The following is a 20,980-nucleotide window of genomic DNA, read 5'->3' as shown; positions in this document are numbered from 1 at the left end:
CTTTGGTCATAAGGAATTTAGGGCAGGCATTTTGTCTCATGCACCTGGAAAGTGTGGTGTGCATTTATGATGCTATATATTATCAAATTATTATAATTTGCATTGCAGTAGTACTTAAAAGTCCCTTGTTAATAAGATAAATATAATTAAAATAGGCAATTCTGAAAAATCATGACTCCTTGTAATAAGGAATTTTCTAAATGCACATTGACAGTACACTAAATTTAGGTTTAGTATTGGAGAAATGGGAACCAAACGACATGTGTGTGCAATTGGGCAGCGCCAGTGGCACGTGGGCCTTCAGCAGAGCCGTGTGCTCCAGTGAACCTTTCCCTGAACCCAAGAAAGGCAAAGTGCCAGCTTGCTATAGCAGCCTTCTAACTACACAAGCTAGTGACTTGTGAGTAAAAGCATTACAGGGTTTTCTTTGCTTTGGCATACGGATGCATTGGTGAATCTGGGACAAATACCACTAAGGAGCAATCAAGCTCTATCTTGCATTTGGACAAATGATATAGTGTAATGGATGCTTTTTGAAAATATCAAAGTAATGTTGCAATTTACATAGAAATCATAACTAACAGACAAACTAAATACAGCAGGTCAAAAATTTCTATTAAAATGTTTTTAAATGAAAAACAGACTTTTTAAACCAATTTTTCACAGAATACTTTTTTCCCTAATGTTTTTGTTTTGTTGTGGGTTTTTTAATGAAAAGCTGAAAGCCAAACATTTTGGTTTTCAAGAGCTAGAAACTGACCTTTGGAGGAAAGGGAAGGGTTGTTTGTTGTAAAAAAAAAATGGTTTCCAGATATAATTTTTAAAAAATATTATCAAAAATATTCTTGGAAAATACTATTTTCCAGCCAGGTTTATAATTATGATTAAACATACTTTCAAAACTCAGTTCTTAATAGCATGGAAAGCAATGACAAATCAGATGTGCATCAAGACAGAGCTTTACAAGAATGACATATTGTGTATCAGCTGGTGCAAATACTCTGTGCAAAAAAAAAGACATTGTATTCATTTGTCTTTATGTGTGGAATATGTATATTGATATCTGGATTAATAATATTAATTTTTTAAAGAGTTTTGCTTTAGAATGGCAACCAACCTGTAATTTATAGGAGACTAGGAGGAAACTTTCTCTGGGGGAAGATTATTCCATAAGTGCCTACTGTGGTATTTCTTTCATCATTTGTGACACATTTGATCCTGGAATAGAAAGACCACTGCTCTAATCCATTATGGTAGTTCCAATGTATATTTCCTACCTTATTTCTGTAATTTTGACTGAATGTCTTTTAAATTTGTCAGAATATATTCAGTATACTATTTATTACATCTCAGAATTACCCATACAAGTATATTTGGTTTTTAAAAACAGAAACTAATAGATGTACTCTTACTCTGAATTTTCCATGGTTTTACATTTTTGCTTGAAGATGCTTTCAGAATAAAGGTGAATAAACTAAATGCAGCATTATAGTTCACCATAATTTTAATGTTGGCCTGCTTTAAAACTACTCTATATGTTTTTAAAATATTTAATCTTAATTTTCACAAATTATGACCATTGACATCCAAGGATTTTGTAAAATAACCGAAGCATGGATAGTATTCCTCTCCCCTTCTTTTGCACCTACCATTTTAACAGGATTTTGTAATAACAAAAGCTCTCAGTGCAAGGAGGCCCTCTACAGGCTGAGGACTGAATCGTCTTCCAAAAGTTTAGTGAAGGATAACAAACACATCAAATCATGACAAAACAAAACAAAAATCATTTTTATTGGGGGTTTCTGGAGGATGGTTATATTCTCTTTAGCAGCAGAAACTTTTCATACTGTTTTTTTTTAACAATGGTGACAGTAGCCCACTGGCGTCTGAGCATGGCTTCTCCTTTTTGTGTCTGACCCCAGCTAGACAGCCCCAGAAGTTCCATTTTTTTCTGTTTATTTTCCTTGTACACAGCTATGTTACCATCCTACTCCTTTGGCCTGGAAAGCTGAAAATCTGTCTTCCCTGAACCCAGTGCCAATAGCATTCTTTGAAGAAGGTGTTCATGCAAAAAACAGCCTTCGTTTTTCTTTAAACGCCAAATCAGACAGCTAAAGAATAACCCTTCCATGGCTGTGGTTTTTCAGGAATCTTTTCCACAATCAGCATGGTGATACATACACAGCCATTATTTGACTATATTGGGGGACAGTAAGTGTTTCTGGGGGGACCAGAAGGAGGGGCCAGCTGGCACAAGTTAGAGCAGCACCCCTCCACAATCCCCCACATAACCAGGTCACAGAGATCTTTTGAGTCTTCTATAGCTTAACACCAACATCGTAAATTGCACCAAGAAACTTACTGAAAGCCACTGCAGATCCTAAAACAGTGGTATAATGTGCTCCCAACATGAAAGTCCGATTAGTGAGCAGATAGCTGCATACTGCACTAGTTTAAGTTTCTCAGTAGTCTCAAGGTATTGAGTGCCTTACAGTAATCTGCAGCAGTGGCTCTTAACCTTTCCAGACTACTGTACCCCTTTCAGGAGGCTGATTTGTCTTGCGTACCCCAAGATTTACATCACTTAAAAACTACTTGCTTACAAAATCAGACATAAAAATACAAGTGTCAGAGCACACTATTACTGAAAAATTGCTCACTTTCTTATTTTTACCATATATTATAAAATCAGTCAATTAGAATATAAATACTGTACTTACATTTCAGTGTATAGTATACAGAGCAGTATAAACAAGTCATTGCCTGTATGAAATTTTAGTTGGTACTGACTTCGCTAGTGCTTTCTACGTAGCCTGTTGTAAAACAAGGCAAATATCTAGATGAGTTGATGTACCCCTTGAAAGACCTCTGCATACCCCTGGTTGAGAACCACTGATCTACTGTCTTGAAACGACAAAGGTGTGGAAAATTGTGGTAAAGTACACATAAAAAGCAAAACAAAAAACAAAAAAAACAACCCAATTCTCACCACATGCAGGTGAAAAAAGTGCCCTTAGCTACAGCACCCAAGAGCAGCCCAGGATGTAACAGCACAACTAAGTTGCTTACCAGTGTTACAAATTGTGGGTACATTCATTTGGTGGGGGTGCTAATATAAGTTTTGTCAGTTCTTCCATCTGTTGATATATGTTACATGGCACTGTCCAAAAAGACAGTGAATAGATGCCAATTCAGTGTTTCTGTTCTGGCATAGTTCTAAGCACTATACTAGTTACGCTTCTCCAGCAAGAATCTAATTATCCCCCTTAAAACTTGTTAAAACATGAGACCTGGTACTTTATGGATCACTCCTTCAGCGATTAAGTAGGACTTAATTCCAACAGATAACCCTGTAAATATCTTTCAACAAGTGTGGAGCAAGAACTGTTGGCTTTAGGGAGACAAGCTTTCTACAGAATATTGTAGGTGTCATATGAATTTGCCAAAGAAAGCAATTATAATTCAGGAGGCAGCACAGCACTCGCAACAGCCTACATCTATGATGAGTTCTGTTAACTAATCTGTTAAGGATATAGGCAGACTGAAGATAAACTCAGATGCTGTACTCTCTCAAATAGCAATACAATGTGTGGCATCTTCTCTCCCTGAGCCTGTGGGGAAGGGTTATCTCAATAAAAATCAATATTCTGCCTAGGCTCCTCTACATTCCAAGCAGTCTAGCTGTATAATCCCTCCATTTTAGAAAATATAATAATATCATTTAAAAGACTCCAAATCCCCAAGGGGATCCCAGACCTACAAAATTGTTATGATGTTCTCATCATGTCAGAGATATCAAACCATTTCCAGCATTCTAATACCTTTATACACACATGGGTGGAAATTGAATGTGTATTAATGTAGCCAATTTTCCCTGCGGGTCCACTCAGTTTCTCTTTTTCTCCAGTGGAGAAAAACAAGTCGGCTGCATGAAGGGTCTGGGCTATCCTAGCAAAGAGGTATCAATTTCATCCTTGCCATCATGCAAGAGCATCTATTTGGAGCAATCCAGACTTGCAGATTGAGAACAAACCTATAATTTGGAGCACTGGCTGAGCAGGGGGATCATATGGATTTCTTAATTAGTCAGTGATGAGCACTTTGGCCCTTTCTAACGCTAAAGTAATATTCTGACCTGCAGCTGTCAGTGAAGTGGCAGTACATAAAACTGAAGGCATGTCTATGCAGCCCTGAAGTTTAGGTAATTACTGTGAACTCAGAACCTTTATGTTCATACCTCAGTGCCCACATGGGGGAGTTACAGCTCAGCTCTTTGGTGCACACTGCTATTCACACCCAGAAGGTCTGAACTACAGGGCAATATAGATAGACATGCCTAGGGCTTAAATTCTCATAGAGTATTTCCCAGAGCTCCTCTATTATTCCCTTCCCCCCCAACATCATGAAAACTGCAGGGCAGTTGAAAATATTTACCAGAGTTCTGCTCCAGACAGCTCCAGCTGAATTTAAGCACTGGACATGCCCTTAGACCAGGGGTCGGCAACCTTTCAGAAGTGGTATGCCAAGTCTTCATTTATTCACTTTAAGGTTTCGCATGCGAATACATTTTATATAATACATTATATAAATAATGTAATACATTTTAATGATTTTAGAAGGTCTCTCTCTATAAGTCTATATTTTATATAACTAAACTATTGTCCTATGTAACGTAAACAAGGTTTTCAAAATGTTTAAGAAGCTTCATTTAAAATTAAATTAAAATGCTGATCTTACGCCGCTGGCCTGCTCAGCCCGCTGCCGGCCTGGGATTCCGTTCACCTAGGTCGGCAGCGGGCTGAGCGGGGCCTGCGGCCGGGACCCTGGCTGGCAAGGGGCCAGCAGCCAGAACCTCAGACTGGCAGCGGGCTGAGCAGGGCTGGAGGCCTGTCCACCGGCTCCTGCCAGCCAGGGTCCCGGCTGCCGGCCCTGCTCAGCCCGCTGCCGGTCTGGGATCCCGGCCCTGCCCACATAGAGTGGGTACCTACCTTCTCCCTGGTTCTAGCCCATTCTCTTCCTCTCTCTCTGCACTGAGCTGAGGGTGGGAGTGCACTGAGCACAGGGCTGGGGATGAAGGAGCAGGCTGGGGGTTGGGGTGTAGGGTCTGGCCAGGAGCTAGAATGAGGGAGGGGGCTTAGGGTTGGGGCAGGAGGTTTGGGTGTGGAGCATTTACCTGGAAAGCTCCCATTTGGTGCAAGGGGTGCAGGTGGGAATGTGGGTGATGCAAGAGTCAGGGCATGGGGTGTGGGGGGGCAGGGGGTTTGGGGGGGTGCTGGAGTCAGGGCTGGGGTCGTGGGGGGTGCAGGGGTCAGGGCAGGAGGCTTGGGTGTGTGGAAGGTGCAGGGGTCCGGACAGAGGGCTGGGGGTGTGTGAGGGGGGTGCAGGGGTCCGGGCAGAGGGCTGGGGGTGTGTGAGTGGGGTGCAGGGGTCAGGGCAGAGGGCTGAGGGTGTGGGCTAGGGTCCTGGGGTTGCTCCCAGCCCCCTGCCCAGAGCGGCTCACGGCAGGGGGCTGGAGGGGATATGCCCTGATTCCACCCCCTTCCCCAAGGCCCCGTCCCCACCTCTTCTCCGCCTCCTCCCCGGAGCAGCAAGCGCGCTCCCTTGCAAGGGCCATCAGCTGATCCGAGGCAGGGAGGGAGAGGAGGAGGGGCAGGAACCCAGCATGCTGGGGGAAGAGGTGGGGGAGAGGGAAGCTTGCTTGCCCTGCAGCAGCAGTCGGCAGGACCAAGCTTCTTCACCCTGTCCCCGCTGGGGGGCGGAGAAGAGCAGGCCGAGGCGGGCAGGAATTTTAATGGCACGCTACTGCCTGCCGGGGTCCCGGCCTGGGTTCGTCAGCTGGCTGAGTGGGGCTGGCGGCCGGGACCTGGCAGGCAGCAGCATGCCATTAAAAATTGGCTCGCGTGCCGTCTTTGGCCCTCATGCCATAGATTGCCGACCCCTGCCTTAGACCCTTGCTAATATAGCGATTTGGTCTGGATTCCCCAGATTCCCTGTTAGAAGCCCCAGAACTACTGGTACCTTAGAAATATTTCATAAACTCTTCAGGCCCATGTCCACGATGTCTACTTTCTTAAGGAAGAGGAACTCCATTTGTCTGGTGTTCTCTGTGAAAGCATGGGATGGGATTTATCAAAGCCCTTTAAAGAATCCCAGTGGCAGAGCATATTATGTAATATTAACAATGCTTCTGTGCATCTGAGGTTATGCTTGATACAGCAAGAGATTTTATTCAAAATGCATTGGACACCACTGAGATTGCACAAAATAAAAGGCCTTTATCCTCTGATGTTTGTTGGCCCTGTACCAAAGAAAAAGGAACTCTGATGCATATGCTATGGGACTGACCAACAGGCAGACATCTGTGGAAAAAGGTGGACACAAGAGTTAAAATAGTGCTCAGCTTTAGCAGCCAAACCTCAATCCAAAATTCTTTCCTATTTACCTACTAAGCTGGGTTTAACACCGCGTGAAGGAGCAGAGAAACTGCTGCCTCGCACAGCAGGGGTTAAAGAAAACTGGTAGATTCAGCCAGCCCCGCCCTGCTACCTGCTATCCGTGCAGCCAATGCCATGCCTGGAGGGGGGGAAAAAGAAGGGAGCCTGGCTCAGTCAGGTACTGACTTGTGAGGAGGCAGGAGCTCCCAGTTTGCCTGCCTGAAGGGATGGAGCAGCAACCTGCCAGCCAATGCAGCCACTGGAGACAAGTAAGTCTTCCTCTTGCTCAGGGGATCCTGCAGATAAGCCTCAACTGTGTGGTAACTAGACTAGAGGGGCCATGCCCCAAACTAATGAGATTTTAATAGGAAGTAGCCCAGTGAAAGAGCCCCTTGAAGGCTCTATCACAAGTGGTGGAGAATATGGACAACGCCCTAGTCCCTGCTGAAGGGGATTTTTTTTAAAAAGAGAGGGAGAGCCCAAAATAACAAAAGGAAAAAAACATGAATGGAGATGGAACAGCTGCTGAAGTGGATGACCAAACATAACGCCTACCATAAAGAGCAACAGAAGCAGCTTCTGCAGCGGATGGTGACGTAGCAGCAACAATTAGTTCGCGAATTGGCAGCCCGGCAGCAGCAGCTGGTTCAGCAAGTGGCCTCCATTTTGCAACCCAGTGCTCCAGCAGAGTTGACTAACTCTGCCCCATCAGACTTGCCACGATGGGGCCTGATGATGATCCTGAGGCTTTTTTAGAAAGTTTTGAGCAGGTGGCCATGGTAGCCCGGTGGCCCCGAGACCAATGGGCTGCAGTGTTGGCCCTGTATTTAATCGGGGTACCACAGACCACATATCGTGCTTTAGACCCCGTCACCACCCACCCCCCGTCACCGCGCCAAGTTAAGGCAGTCATCCTTGACACCCTAGAGATCTCTGAGGAGACGTTTCATCGACACTTCCGGGGGGAGCAGTACCCATCGGCTAGGCTCCCTGTAAGCTGCACAGCCGCGCAGCAGGCTATTTAGGGCTGCACAGGTCCCCCGGCCTGGCCCCTCTGGAGCTGCTGGGGAGAGGAGACCTTTCTCTGGACCAGTTGGGCCCAGCCCGGCCGGAGCTGCGAGAGGTGCCGCTCCACACCTGCCCAGGTGCTACTGTGGGGAGAGAGAACTGTGGGGAGTCCTCTCTCCCTGCTGTAGCCCTGGGGCAGTCAGCACCCCTAACCCCTCATCCCCAGCCCCACCCCAGAGCATGCACCCCTAGCCAGAGCCCTCACCCCCCCACACCCAAACCCTCTGCCATAGCCCTGAGCCCCCTCCAGCACCCGAGAACCCACACCCCCTGCCCCACCCCAAAGCCTGCACCCCCACACCCCAACCCTCTGCTCCAGCCCTGAGCCCCCACCCACACCGCAATCCCGTCATCCCTGACCCCACCCCGGAATGTGCACCCCTAGTCAGAGCCCTCACCCCCCCACACCCAAACCCTCTGCCCTAGCCCTGAGCCCCCTTCCACACCCAGAAGCCATACCCCCTGCCCCACCCCAAAGCCTGCACCCCCACACCCAAACCCTCTGCTCCAGCCCTGAGCCCCTCCCTAACTCCAATCCCCTCATCCCCGACCCCACCCCAGAGCCTGCATTCCCCAGCCGGAGCCTTTGCCCAGAGTCCCTTCCCACACTCCAAACCCCTCAGCCCCAACCCACGACATGAATTTTGTTATGTGCACCAATATGGAGATGATTCTGCAGATGGGTGGAAAAAATTAGAGGGAACACTGCCCACCAGGAGCCCGACCACACGTGGTTGCCCAGAAGCTGCAGGACTCATGCTGGAGATGGCTCAAACCTGAAGAGAAGATGGGAGTGCAGTTGGTCCTGCTGGAGCAGTTTGTCCAGATCCTGCCCCCTGGGGGAAGAGAATGTGTGTTGCGGCACCATCCTGAAACCATGACGGATGCCATCCAGCTCACTGAGAATTACCTAACTGCCAAGTCTCCTGTGATGTCACCCTCCCCCAGGGATCATCTGGGACCAAGAGCCCTGTGCTGTCAAAGGATGGAACCACCTGTGGACCCCGGATCCTTAAGGAATATAGACATGCTCCCCCACCCCGTACCAGAGCCCCAGAGGGCTCGAGGGCAAAGAGGTGCTAGGGTCCCCTACCCCAGAGACCTAGTACCATTTACTCATACTCCAGTTCGAGACACCATGGGCCCTCCAAAGGCACATCAAGGAGCCTTCCCTGGCCCGGGACTTGGGGAGGCTTGTGGGGACCAGAACAACCGAGTACCTAGACAGGAAACTCCACGCATCACCCAAGATCAGGGTCGGTGTTTCATGTGTGGCCATTCTGGGCACTGGTCCAGAGACTGTCCTTATATGGAATGTAGCTTTTGGAAGATCTGCACTCTGTGGACACGAGCATGCCAAGGGGACCCAGCCAAACTGACCATCCTGCTGCAGGTAAATGGGAGAGAAGTGATGGGGCTGGTAGATTTGGGGAGTGCCCAGACCCTTGTACAAAGTGCAGTTGTTCCTAATCCAGGCCCAGTTCAGGGCACCGTCATGTTGCACTATATGCATGGAAACGTGAGGGCCTACCCCCGCACAGAAGTGACTTTAAAGGTGGGGAGACAGGAAGATCCCCTGATGGTCGGTCTTGCCCTGATGCTTGCCTACCCAGTTATTTTAGGCAGGGACTGGAGCTACTTTGGAGAATTGTTAACCAAGCTGGTGGGAATCCCGTCCGATGGCCAGGGGGCCCTACCTCCAGCCACAGGACGACCTGAAGTGGCAAGCCTTGCAAGTGTGCAGGAGGTTACAGACCCTGGTGAAGGGACATCCTGGTCTTCAGTTCCAATCCAGCCAGATCAGGCCACCTCCCAGTTGGAAGGGGAGCCCACCCTCAGACCTGAATTGGAGATTCTGACTCTCCTGCTGGACTTTGTGGGAGAGCAACAGGCTGACGACACACTGAGTCGAGCATATGCCCAGCTGGCAGTGGTAAATGAGGCGACCGTTGAACCCCATCAAGTGGGACAGTTCCCACATTTTGAGATTCAGGGTGACCATCTATACTGCTTAGAGAAAGACCTGCAGACCGAAGAGATTCGACATTCGCTCTTGGAGCTCGGCCTCTAACAGAAGGAGTTTATGCAACCCGCCGCTGGGCACCTTGAGAGGGAAAAGACATTAGCTCGGATTCTGGCCTGGTTCTTTTGGCCAGGGATCTACAGAGAGGTGGTGGATTTCTGTGCCTCCTGCCCAGAGTGCCAGCTCACTGCACCTTGGCCAGCTGAGAAAACCCCTTTGATCCCTCTCCTGCTTATGGGCTTATCTGCTTTGAGCGGATTGGAGTTGACATAGTCAGCCCTCTGGAGAGGAGTGCTACCGGATACTGGTTCATTCTCATTATAGTGGACTATGTGGCCCGGTATTCTGGAGCCGTGCTCTTATGTTCTCTGAATGCCAAAAGGGTGGCAATGGAACTTATGAATACCTTTGCCCAAGTCACGGTGCCCTGGGAAATCTTGATAGATCAAGGAACAAACTTTATGTACCAGACGATCAAGCAATTCTGCCGTTTACTAAAAATCAAGACTCTACAAACAGCTGTATACCACCCCCAAACAGACAGCCTGGTAGAACGCTTTAACAGAACCCTATAAGCTCCGAAGATTTGTCCTGGTGGATGTCCGACATTGGGACCAGCTACTCTCTCCTCTCCTGTTCGCGGTCCGGGAGGTTCCCCAGTCTTCCACTGGCTTCTCACCATTTGAGGTTTTATATGGGAGGCATCCCTAAGGGATTTTTGGACCTCATTTGAGAAACGTGGGAGGGGCAACCATCCCAAGCCACCAGTGTGGTATAGTATGTCTTGAGCCTGCAGGAGAAACTTGAGGCTGTAGGCTCATTTGTCAGGGAGAACCTCCTTCATGCCCAAGAAACACAACAAGCTGCCTACAATAAACGGACCTGCTTTTGGGAGTTTCAGCCTGGTGGTAGGATTCTGTTGTTGCTGCCCAGCTCAGAGTCAAAGCTCCTAGCCCGCTGATAGGGGTGATCTGACGTGTGGGAATTGGTGAACTATGAAATCAAGCAACCCGACAAATGTACGGTACAACAAATCTACCATGTGAACCTTTTAAAATAGTGGAAAGCCCAGGAAGGCTTACTAATAGCTCCCTACCTACCACAGCCTGAACTAAGCCCGCTTGGGGAGGCTTCAATTGCAGGAGTGGTCAAGATTGGGGACAACTTTGCCCCAGAACAGAGAAGTCAGGCGCAGCAAGTAATCACTGCCTTCTCTTCCATTCTTTTGACCCGACCAGGGCAGACTCACCTGATAACCCATCATATTCAGATGGTACCAGGAGTTAAGGTCAGAGAAAACCCTTGGTCCCTTCCCCAGAAACTGAGACCATGAAACAGGAACTCCTGTCAATGCTAGTGTTAGGGGTGACTGAGGAGTCTTTCAGTGACTGGAAAAGCCCCGTGGTACTGGTCCCTAAGCCCAATGGAAGTACCTGCTTTGCATTGACGTCTGCAAGGTCAACGCCATATCAAAGTTTGATGCATACCTGATGCCACATGTGGATAAGCTGCTCGACCAGCTAGGAAAGGCAGAGTACATCACCACTCTGGATTTAACAAAGGGATATTGGCAGATCCCCCTTACACCCGAGTCCAGGGAAAAGACAGCTTTCTCCACCCCCTTCGGGTTTTTCCAGTTCCACACCATGCCCTTCAGTTTGCATGGGGCCCCTGCCACATTTCAGCAACTAATGGACCACATTCTCCACCCGCATAGCCAGTATGCAGCTGCCTACCTAGAGGACGTGGTGGTTTATAGTCGCGACTGACAGAACCATTTAGAACATGTGACCACAGTGCTATAGTCCCTCAAGGAGGCCGGCCTGATGGCAAACCCTGCTAAATGTCACCTCAGGAAGGATGAGACCACCTACCCCGGGTACACGTTGGGAAAGAGCACAGTCCGACCCCTGTTTAGCAAAGTCCAGGCCCTCCAGCTGTGCCCTCCTCCTTTCTCAAAAAAGCAAGTACACCGGTTTCTAGGACTGGCTGGTTACTACCACCACTTTATCCCAGGGTTCTCGTCCATTGCGGCCCTCCTTTCTGATCTCCTCAAGAATGAGAGTCCTAAAAGGATCCAGTGGACCAGAGCCTGTGAGGAGGTTTTTCAAACTCTGAAAGCCCAGCTCTGTCAGGAACCCAAATTGTATAGCCCTGACTTTACCAAGGAGTTCTTGTTACAGACGGACACCTTGGACATCGGCCTAAGAACTGTTCTGTCCCAGGTAGGGGGAGACAATGAACACTCCATCCTATACATTAGCAGAAAGCTGTTCCGAGGGAGAAAGCCTACTCTGTAATCAAGAAAGAACCCTTGGCGGTAAAATGGGCTATGGAGTTGCTCCATTATTATCTTGTGGGCACACACTTCACCCTAGTCACTGACCATGTCCCTCTCTGCTGGCTGCATGCCACGAAGAGAGCATGGCTCAGTCAGGCGCTGACTGGCGAGGAGGCAGGAGCTCACTGTTTGCCTGCCTAAAGGGACGGAGCACCAACCTGCCAGACAATGCAGCCACTGGAGACAAGTAAGCCTTCCCCTTGCACAGGGGAGCCTGCAGATAAGCCCCAACTGCAGAGTAACTGGACTAGAGGGGCCACGCCCCAAACGAATGAGACTTTAGTAGGAAGTTGCCCAGGGAAAGAGCCCATTGAAGGCTCTATCACACACCGTCACAATGACTTTGGTTCTTGAGGATTGCAATGATCCCCAAGTGGATTTTTTTATTTTACAAAAGTGGAACAGTAAGTTTATGACCAGAATAGAGCAGTGGTATTCAGATCTTTCCGAGTTAGCAGCCAAAGGAAGAATAGGTTATTACCTTAGAGAACAATTACATTCATTTGAAGAAATTTGGACTCTGTTTCTAGATACATTTGGATAAAAATGTTGAGATGGCTCAGAGAATGCCAGATTTCCATTCCACCTAAGCCCTCCTCTCCCTGTCCATATATATCTTCTCCTACTTCTCACCCCATTGTGTTATGTCTATAGAGTATTGTCTGGCATTGCAGCTTTGGCAAGTAGTAAAATTGTGAAATTCCATAATTCTATTGTGAAGAGAGTGGGATTTGAAGACCTACAAGCTGTAAGTCATTCACCTTTCTGTATTTTGTTTCTTTATGGAAATCAATAAAAAAATTAATCATAAAAATGATATAAGCAATTAAACTTTGATGGATTTCCTAAGAAGCATGCCAATTTAATTTCTAAAATCTCTGGTTCTGATGCAGCTACAAAACTACAGCTATTCATCATTTTTCAGATTTTACTACCAATACGCTTTTCCATTATATTTTAGGGCACAGGAACAAGAGCGTTTTTAATTAAAAAACACGTTTTTTTTTATAGCGCCAGAAAAATGCAGGCAATTTTATACCTGAAAAGGAATTAAAAATTAAGTGAAGGAGTAAAATTTTCTTTATTAAACAGTTCAAGAGATGCTTAAAAAGGCATCCATCCCAGAGATGTTATAAAGTGAGATTCATTTCTCTGTCACTATCACTTAAATGGTTTTCTTAGTATTTGCCAATGGCTGGTGTCATTTTGAGTACCCCAGAATGCTGTATAGTACATCAATTCCTAGAAATTTACCTAACTAATTATTAAAACTGATAGGATCAGAACCAAAAGCCATACCTTTATAACCTCTGAATAAGGGATACAGTAACCAGATTTCTCTCTGCAGGTATTAATAAAATCAGACAGTGTCTACCAAGGATATTTCCATTCTATAGAGTACGCTCTGTATGTTTCTGTCTATCTATAGAGAGAGTGGGTCCATATACACTTGACCTATACTGGCTGTACGAGACCTGAATGGGTATGTTTACTGTGTATTTGAATTCCACTGGGATTAAGATGTGACTAATATTAGTGTAGAGATTGCCTTGCTCCATTGCAGAGTCCTTTGGTTACCTGAGGGTACGTCTACACTCCATGAGCCACAGCTGCAGCAACACTGCTGTAGTGTAGACACTTCTTACAGCTACAGAAGGGGTTTCTCTGTTGCTGTAGTAAATCCACCCCTCTCAAGAAGCAGTAGCTAGGTCAATGGAAGAATTCTTATCAGGGTTTAGGTCAGCTTAGCTACACCTTTCAGGGATGTGAATCTTTCACCCCTGAACGATGTAGTTAGGTCGACCCAAGTTTTAGGTGTAGACCAGGCCTGAGTTCCTCAGTATAGTAGTGTTGGAATGAGACTGTGCTGGAGGTTACTAGCTGTGCTCTTTGATCTCTTTGATGACCACCTTGGGATGTCTGAAAGATTTGAACACTACATCCAGCTGGGGATATGGTAACCCAGGAGGTGACTGGTTGCCAGGTCCCCTTGATCAGTGTCGTAGGAGGAGAGGAGGCATGAAAAGAGTGTACAGTAGGCACAACCCTGGACTGAGATGCTTAATTTGGATCCCGCTGCTTTCACCTGATATTGCCTTTCAGGTGCACAGCTGATCTTGTTCTTTGCTTCCTGCTTTGTAAGTAAAGTTTGGTGGCTAATAAAGTAATCGCTGTCCCTCACTTAATTAAGGAGGAGTCTTCTGATTTGAGGGTGGCATATTTAAAAGCACTCAGCAGTGGCCTAAATTTGAGTCAGGGGTAACACTTCTGTTGACTTCACTAGGAACAGAGGTAGGCCAGTTTCAATAGGACTACTCAAGTGATTAAAGTTAAGCACATGCTTAAGTGCTTCACTGGACTGGGACCAGAGTATTCAGCACTAGAGCTGAATGGAAAATGGTTCCACTAAAGTTTTTCCATTGGAAAATGCAGTTATGTCAAAATCAAGAGGCTTTGGAGAAAAAATAAAAGAAGTTTCAACAATGTCAGGACATCCCATTTCACCATAATCTTTCAATTTTGTTTTGAAACAATTTGTCATTTTGAATCTTTTAAATTCTCTTCTATTATGTATTATAGCATAAAAAATTCAAAATCTAAACAAAATGTTTTGATTGATCACAGACATTTTCAGAATTCTTTTGCAGAGAATTTTGAAATGTGTGGGTTCTTTCTGATTCAAAAGGAAGCCAAATTTAAAAGTCTCAAAATTCTTTGCAAAATGGAATTTCCATCCTCTGCCCAGTTCTACTCAACAGCTTGAATGATGGAGCCCCATTTACTGAGGACTTACCATACTGAGCCCTTAATTCTAATCAGAACCTCTGGGCACTATTGTAATGTAACTAAATAGTAATTATGCATAGGACATGTGGGACAAGTCACATGGACTAAATTATAGAATCTATGTGAACTAAATATGTTTTTAATTTTGTTGTGAATAAGGACATTAAATACAACAGTTATGCTATATTTCTCTATGTAAAATACCAAACTATTCAGTGCCAGTGTCAAATGGGTTGATTGTTTCGGTCCCCTTCTTAGTGGACAAGTGTCCACATCTCAAAAATCAAAGTCGCAATTTATATGATCACCTATATTAACAGTCTCAGTAGAGGGGCCAAGAACGGCATGGGAATGGAGATTAATTTATCTTCTATACTAGTGTTCCTCAACCTTTTTGATACCAGGGCCTGGCTTGCTGCCTTCCTACACTTCAGGGGGATCTCAGGGACTGGCACTGGTCCAGAGACTGGTCGTTCAGAAACACAGTTCTATACCATTTACAGTGATTCTTCCAAAACAAACTTGAGGCACAGTAGGTTGTGATATTTGGAATTTTGCAAGAGCCATAGCTGCAATCAAGGTCCTTTGCCTTTTGCAGCTAGCTGGAGTAAACCTGCAACGAGGCCCCCTAGTTGATGTTCACTCTGGTGCCACCAACTGGAAATTCTGCAACCTCTTCAGGTAGACTTAAAAAAGGATGTTTCTATTTAATTAAATATGAAAATGGATAATACAATTCGTAATACAATACCATACCCCGCTATTGAATTGTTTATTTTACTATTACAGAACTTTCTATTGATGACACATAACTGGAATGTGGGAAGTGTCGGGGGGAAATCAGAATTTTGGCAGCTGGGTAGCCGACATTTGGAGCTTTTGGCACACAGGAAGGCACAGAGGACAGTTCAGGAGTATAGAATAAGAACATTAGCTGGATGTTTCTACTGAAACAATTCAAAGTGAAATGGCCAACAGTGTTGATATTTATACAGGAGTAACAAGCCTGAACTGTGTAGTATGGAGACAGAGTCTGCAGGAAGACCACCAGCTTATGCAAGAAAGGCCCGGAGCAGACACAGGGAGTGATTGTCTCTATGGCAGTCAGAGTTGGCACGATTTCCCCTTCCAGAGGCATTGGCCCTACTTGGCCAAATTGAAGGATTTTTCAGCTGCTGTCTCCAGAGAGTCAAGGCAGGGGAAGGGGTTGAGGGCTATAGCTGTTAGCAGTGGTAATCCTGAGGGAAAGGCTGCAGGATAGCAGGCTCCTGGGGAGGCTGGCTGCAGTTTGGTGAAGTGAGCCGACAGTTGTAACTGTGGGTGAGCAGCTCCCTTTTTTTTTTTTTTTTTTTTTTTGATGCTGCTTCCAGGGCTTGTCCCGAGGTGCCAGACAGCTGTAGATAAAAGAAGCTAATTTGTTCTTCATCCTGTAAGTGATCTCCTTATGCCCGATTTCTCCAGTTCTGAGCCCAGTCATCGAACCTGGAACTCCCCTTGGTCAAAGTGCACCTTGCCCCCTGGCATCCCTAACCTCACCCTGGACAGAAGTGGGGTAACAGCACCATATTTAGGTTTCAGATTTAACAACCCATCAAGATGAATAGCACAGTTCACATCTCTTATAGGAATATTATGGTTTAGACTCATTTCACATTTAGAGTAGGTGTTCTTTACAATCCTAAAGGTTATCAACCTAATTTTAAAATATTGAGAAATCTTAGATTCTGGAGCACAGTTCTGTGGCAGGGAGTGAATGCACTGCAAATTCCTCAGCTGCATAATTGTGTAATATACAGGGCTCTGCCCATTATACAGAGAACTTCTATTTTCAGTACTGTTAGTGTCATGCTTTTCTAAAGGATTAAAGGCAATGTAAACAAAATAAAAACCACCATACATGGACCTTAATCTGTAGTAATCTTCAGTGCAATAGACTATTTTTACACAAATTTAGAAAACTTGTTTGTTTCAACTTTCTCAGAACTTGATTTTCAAATCTTCAGTTCATCAGACTGTATGAAAAGTAAATCCCAATAAAACAAGCGGAAACTATAATTCTATTCTTTAAAAAGCTAAAATTAACTTTATATAGTACTACCTTGAATGTAATTTACTACATCTAGGTTTACTTATATTTACAATCAGACTAGCAAATTTATCCATACATTTTCAAAGTAGAATGCAGGGATTTAACTACACAGTTCCTGGAGGAGTCATAAATCTAATTAATCATACTTGAAAATATAGGGGCAAGGATAAAACAATTCTTGTGAGAGAATTTGCCTTTATTTGAAGTTTGAATTTATGAAGATTCCATAGTGCTGCAGGCTGTTTTGTAGTTAATATGTGAAACAATGTCATTTCCTCTGGGCTCATTTTGCTACTGCAGTGTTTAACAGCTGACTGCACATGCAACCTGGACTGTGGGACCACTGAGCCCTCCGGCCCACCAAGCTGGGGTATCCCTCTCACACTGTGATGCTGTGTCAAGACACAACCCCCTGGCAGGTACTGCACCTACAGACATCCACAGGCAGGGATTCACCCAGCTGAGTTACATGAATGATCTCTCAGCCACTCATGAGAGTTAATTGGCCCATATGGGAGTGTGGGGTAGTCACCCCATCAATAGGGAGGCTCCAGCCAATTCTCCCCCAGCTCCAGCCCTACACCCGAGAATTGTACCTTCTTGCACTGGTCAGAAGCCTGCCCAGTATAAGTTTATTACCCAGTTCACCCCCTCCCTCGATCTGGGGAGGACACACACTATCCTTTATAAACTGAGCTGAGATTTCCCAAGCACTTCAACCAAAACACATTGTTTTAGGTAAAATATAAAACAGATATATTAACTATGGAAAGATAGATTTTAAGTGATTATAAGTAGCAGGCATGGAAATCAGAGTTGGTTACTTAAGAAACAAAAATAAATTCACGGTCTGAGTTCTACAAACTAAACAGAATTTGAATGAAGAAATGTCTCACCCTGACAGATGGTACAAACAGGTGACAGATCTTCAATACACAGGCTGGAACTGCTTTCCAGCCTGAGTCCACCCTCCCGCAATTCAAAGTCTTTATCCTCCAGACGTGTTTTCAGGTGTTGAACTGTGGGGAGAGTGAGGTCAAGTGATGATGCACTTCCTCTCTTTTATAGTTTCTTCCAGCTTGATGGAAAGATCTATATTTGTAATGTGACAGTCTGTCCCCATTGGTCGAGCAGTCTTCATTGTCTACGTGTTCTCTCTGAGAAGTCTCCATTGTATACAGTTCCTGGGATAGCGGATTCTTTCCTTGATGGGTGTTGATGAGCCATTAACCACTGTCTGGCAACTCCATTGTTGTACCTGAAAGGCTGGTTGTGGGTGTTCCCAACTTCACAATATATTTCAGTAACACACCCATAGCAAAATTTCATAGCTTCACATACAATTGTAGCACATACAATCAAAGAGGACAGTAATGTTCAACGGATGAAGACTTTTTGCCTCAAGGCATACGTTTTGTACAAAACATATCCTAATTATACGACAGTGGTGAATATGGGGGTTCCAGGGTGCCACGCTGAGGTACAGAGTGTCACAACATTAGACAGGAACATAAGAATTGCAATACTGGTTCAGAATCATGGTCCATTCAGTCAAGTGTCCTGTCTCTCACAGTGGCCAGAATTAGAAATTCAGAGGAAGATGTAAGAACCCCAGAGTGGGGAGATGTGGGTTTATCTGCTCCCAGCCCCGATATTAGGTCTTGTCCTGATTTCTAGCATTTAGAGATTTGGAGTTAGGCTTAAATCTGGAAGCATGTGCAATATCTCTTCCAAACATTTTTATTAATTATAACGCTGGATATTCTTGAAATCCATATGAGTCCAGTATCTTTTTGAATCTTAAGTTCTTGGTCTCAGTGACTTCTTTTGGCAATGAGCTCCACCGTTCAATTGTACAGTGTGTGGAAAAGAGGGTGTTTCCATTTTTAATTTCCCAGCTATATTTTCATTGAATATCTCTTGTTCTCGTCTCTGACCCATTCATTTTATGTACGTTTATCATGTCCCCTCTTATTTGTCTCCCTTCTAAGGCAAACAGTTCCAATCTTTTCAATCTTTCTTCATATGAGAGTTTTTCAAAGCCCTTAATCATTCTTGTTGTCCTTTTCTGGACACTCTCTAGTTCTGTGATATCATTATTGAGATGGAGGTAACCAGTACTACACACAGTATTCTAGATGAAGCCACTCTGTCAGTTTGTATCATGATATTGTAATATTTTCAGTATTATTCTCCATCCCATTCCTGTTCAATCTAATATTTTGTTTGCTTTTTTGATTGCAGCTGCATATTGAGCAGAGGTTTTCATTGAGCTATCTAGAGAGATGTCAAGGTCTCTTGTTTGAATTGATATAGCTAACTTAGAACCCTGTAAGTTGCACATGTAATTTAACTTTTTCCCTCCAATGTTCATTACTGTGCATTTGTTAACATTTAACCAGTATCAACAGGCTGTAACATTGCAAAGGTTCAGGCAATTGAAATATACTCTGCATTTAAATTAACTGGGGAGATGATTGTGACCTAATTTCACCATCATAGTGAGCAAATTTGATACATATTGCTCACTGGAAAAAAATGAAGCATGTAGGGTAATTTGCTGCTGAATGTAGCAGCTCAAAGGTGTTTGATGATTGTAATCACACACTTAAGATTAAAAGCTCAATATTGTAATGATGGGGTCATGCAAGCTTCTTTGATAACAAATCAAAGGGTCACTGACTTGCACAGTGTCATGGGGCACACCTCTCTGTCTCTGCTGTCTGTGTGCCGCCCCTCTTGCAGCCTCAGGAACTGCAGCATCCTCTTAATGGCTCAGCCCTCTGGCCATGTCACTACCTGTGTTCCTCCCTTCCAGGGGAGGTTTAGCTCCTCAATAGTCCTCGGCGGTCTTCCTGCACAGTGCCTCTGTGCCACTCACCCAATGGCTAGTAGGGGAACCCAGACCCACCCTCTTCTCTGGATTCCAGCCCAGGGACCCTCAGCTCAACAGTCTGGGCCTTCTCTCTCTTGGCTCACTGCTCTGTCCTGGCCTGCTTCCTACTACAGGTTCCCCTTGGAACCTACCACTTCCCAAAGCCTCCTCCCAGGGAGAGCCTGCAGTGCAGTACCCACGCACTCCTCCCTTTCTCCTGGGAGTGTCTACCTTTTCCAAGCAGCCCCTTCACCTTTCAGCTCCTGGGCTTTATAGGCCCCACCTATTCCTGACCCACTGAGCATCCTTAATCAGCTGCCTACTGGGTTAATTGGACCATCTGGCCTGCATTCAACCCTGCAGGATGAGTGTGGGGTGGTCACCCCATCACACACAGCAATAAGGTTTGGGAGTACTTTCAGTACTTATACCGTGAAAATTAAAACTTAAAAATATAATTAAAATCCCTTCGAGAAGTAATAGACAAATCGCATCATAATATTTTACAAAGGTGCTGCGAGAATCTAGCCAATGCTTGAAAAGCCAATTGTAGGGACGCTGCCATAGGAGCAGAAAAGTAGAGTTCAGGTTGCACGTTCAGCAGCGAGAAAGGTGGAAAAAAATGGACAGGGAAAAGATTGCAACTGCTATGTCATGAAACAATACTTAACTATGGTAAAGTATATGCTAACTGCAAAGGAAAAAAAATAACTTTGGACCATATGTTCCGCTCTGGCATAAAACTGCATGGAAGAGAACAAAATAATCCAAAAATGATGTGGCTTTTGAAGTGCAGCTGCTGGGCTGTATTCTCCTCCCCACTTTCCTGTGGAACCAGTGGGGATGCAGAACCGCCAGGGTGCAGGGCCATGAACATGAATAGAGGCCAGGGATTCATGCAATTAAATCCAGGGTTTCCCATGAATCCAGGCCAGACACATGGGATGAAATCCTAACCTCACTGAAATCAATGGCAAAACTCCCTTTGATTTCTGAGGGGGCCAGGATTCCCCCCATGGAGTTTGTCTCCTTGTGCATCTTCCAGGCTTCCCATCCCTCAAAATGACAGCACAGATAGCTATTAGCATGCTGCCATTGTCTTCTAGGCCATAGATTGTATTTTGTAATTCCTCTAGTGGAAGTCAGAAAATGTGGAAGAGCAATTATTGCTGCTTCCAGCAAGTCTGATTAATTTCTGGTTTTACATAGCCCTTAGCCTGTCTGAGGGGTGGCATGCTGACTGGCTGTCAGCTCCTCCCTTCCTATTCCTGGCTAATCCTCCTTTTCCCACACAATTTAATGGTCAAATTTTTCCAGAAGGGAAAGTGTAGTGGCCTTTCTGTTTGATGTGAGTCTCCTTTAG

This window comes from Caretta caretta, chromosome 1 (assembly GCF_965140235.1).
Source record: "Caretta caretta isolate rCarCar2 chromosome 1, rCarCar1.hap1, whole genome shotgun sequence".
NCBI lineage: Eukaryota > Metazoa > Chordata > Testudines > Cheloniidae > Caretta > Caretta caretta.
The sequence above is the reverse complement of the archived record's forward strand: the minus strand, read 5'-3'. Positions refer to the sequence as shown.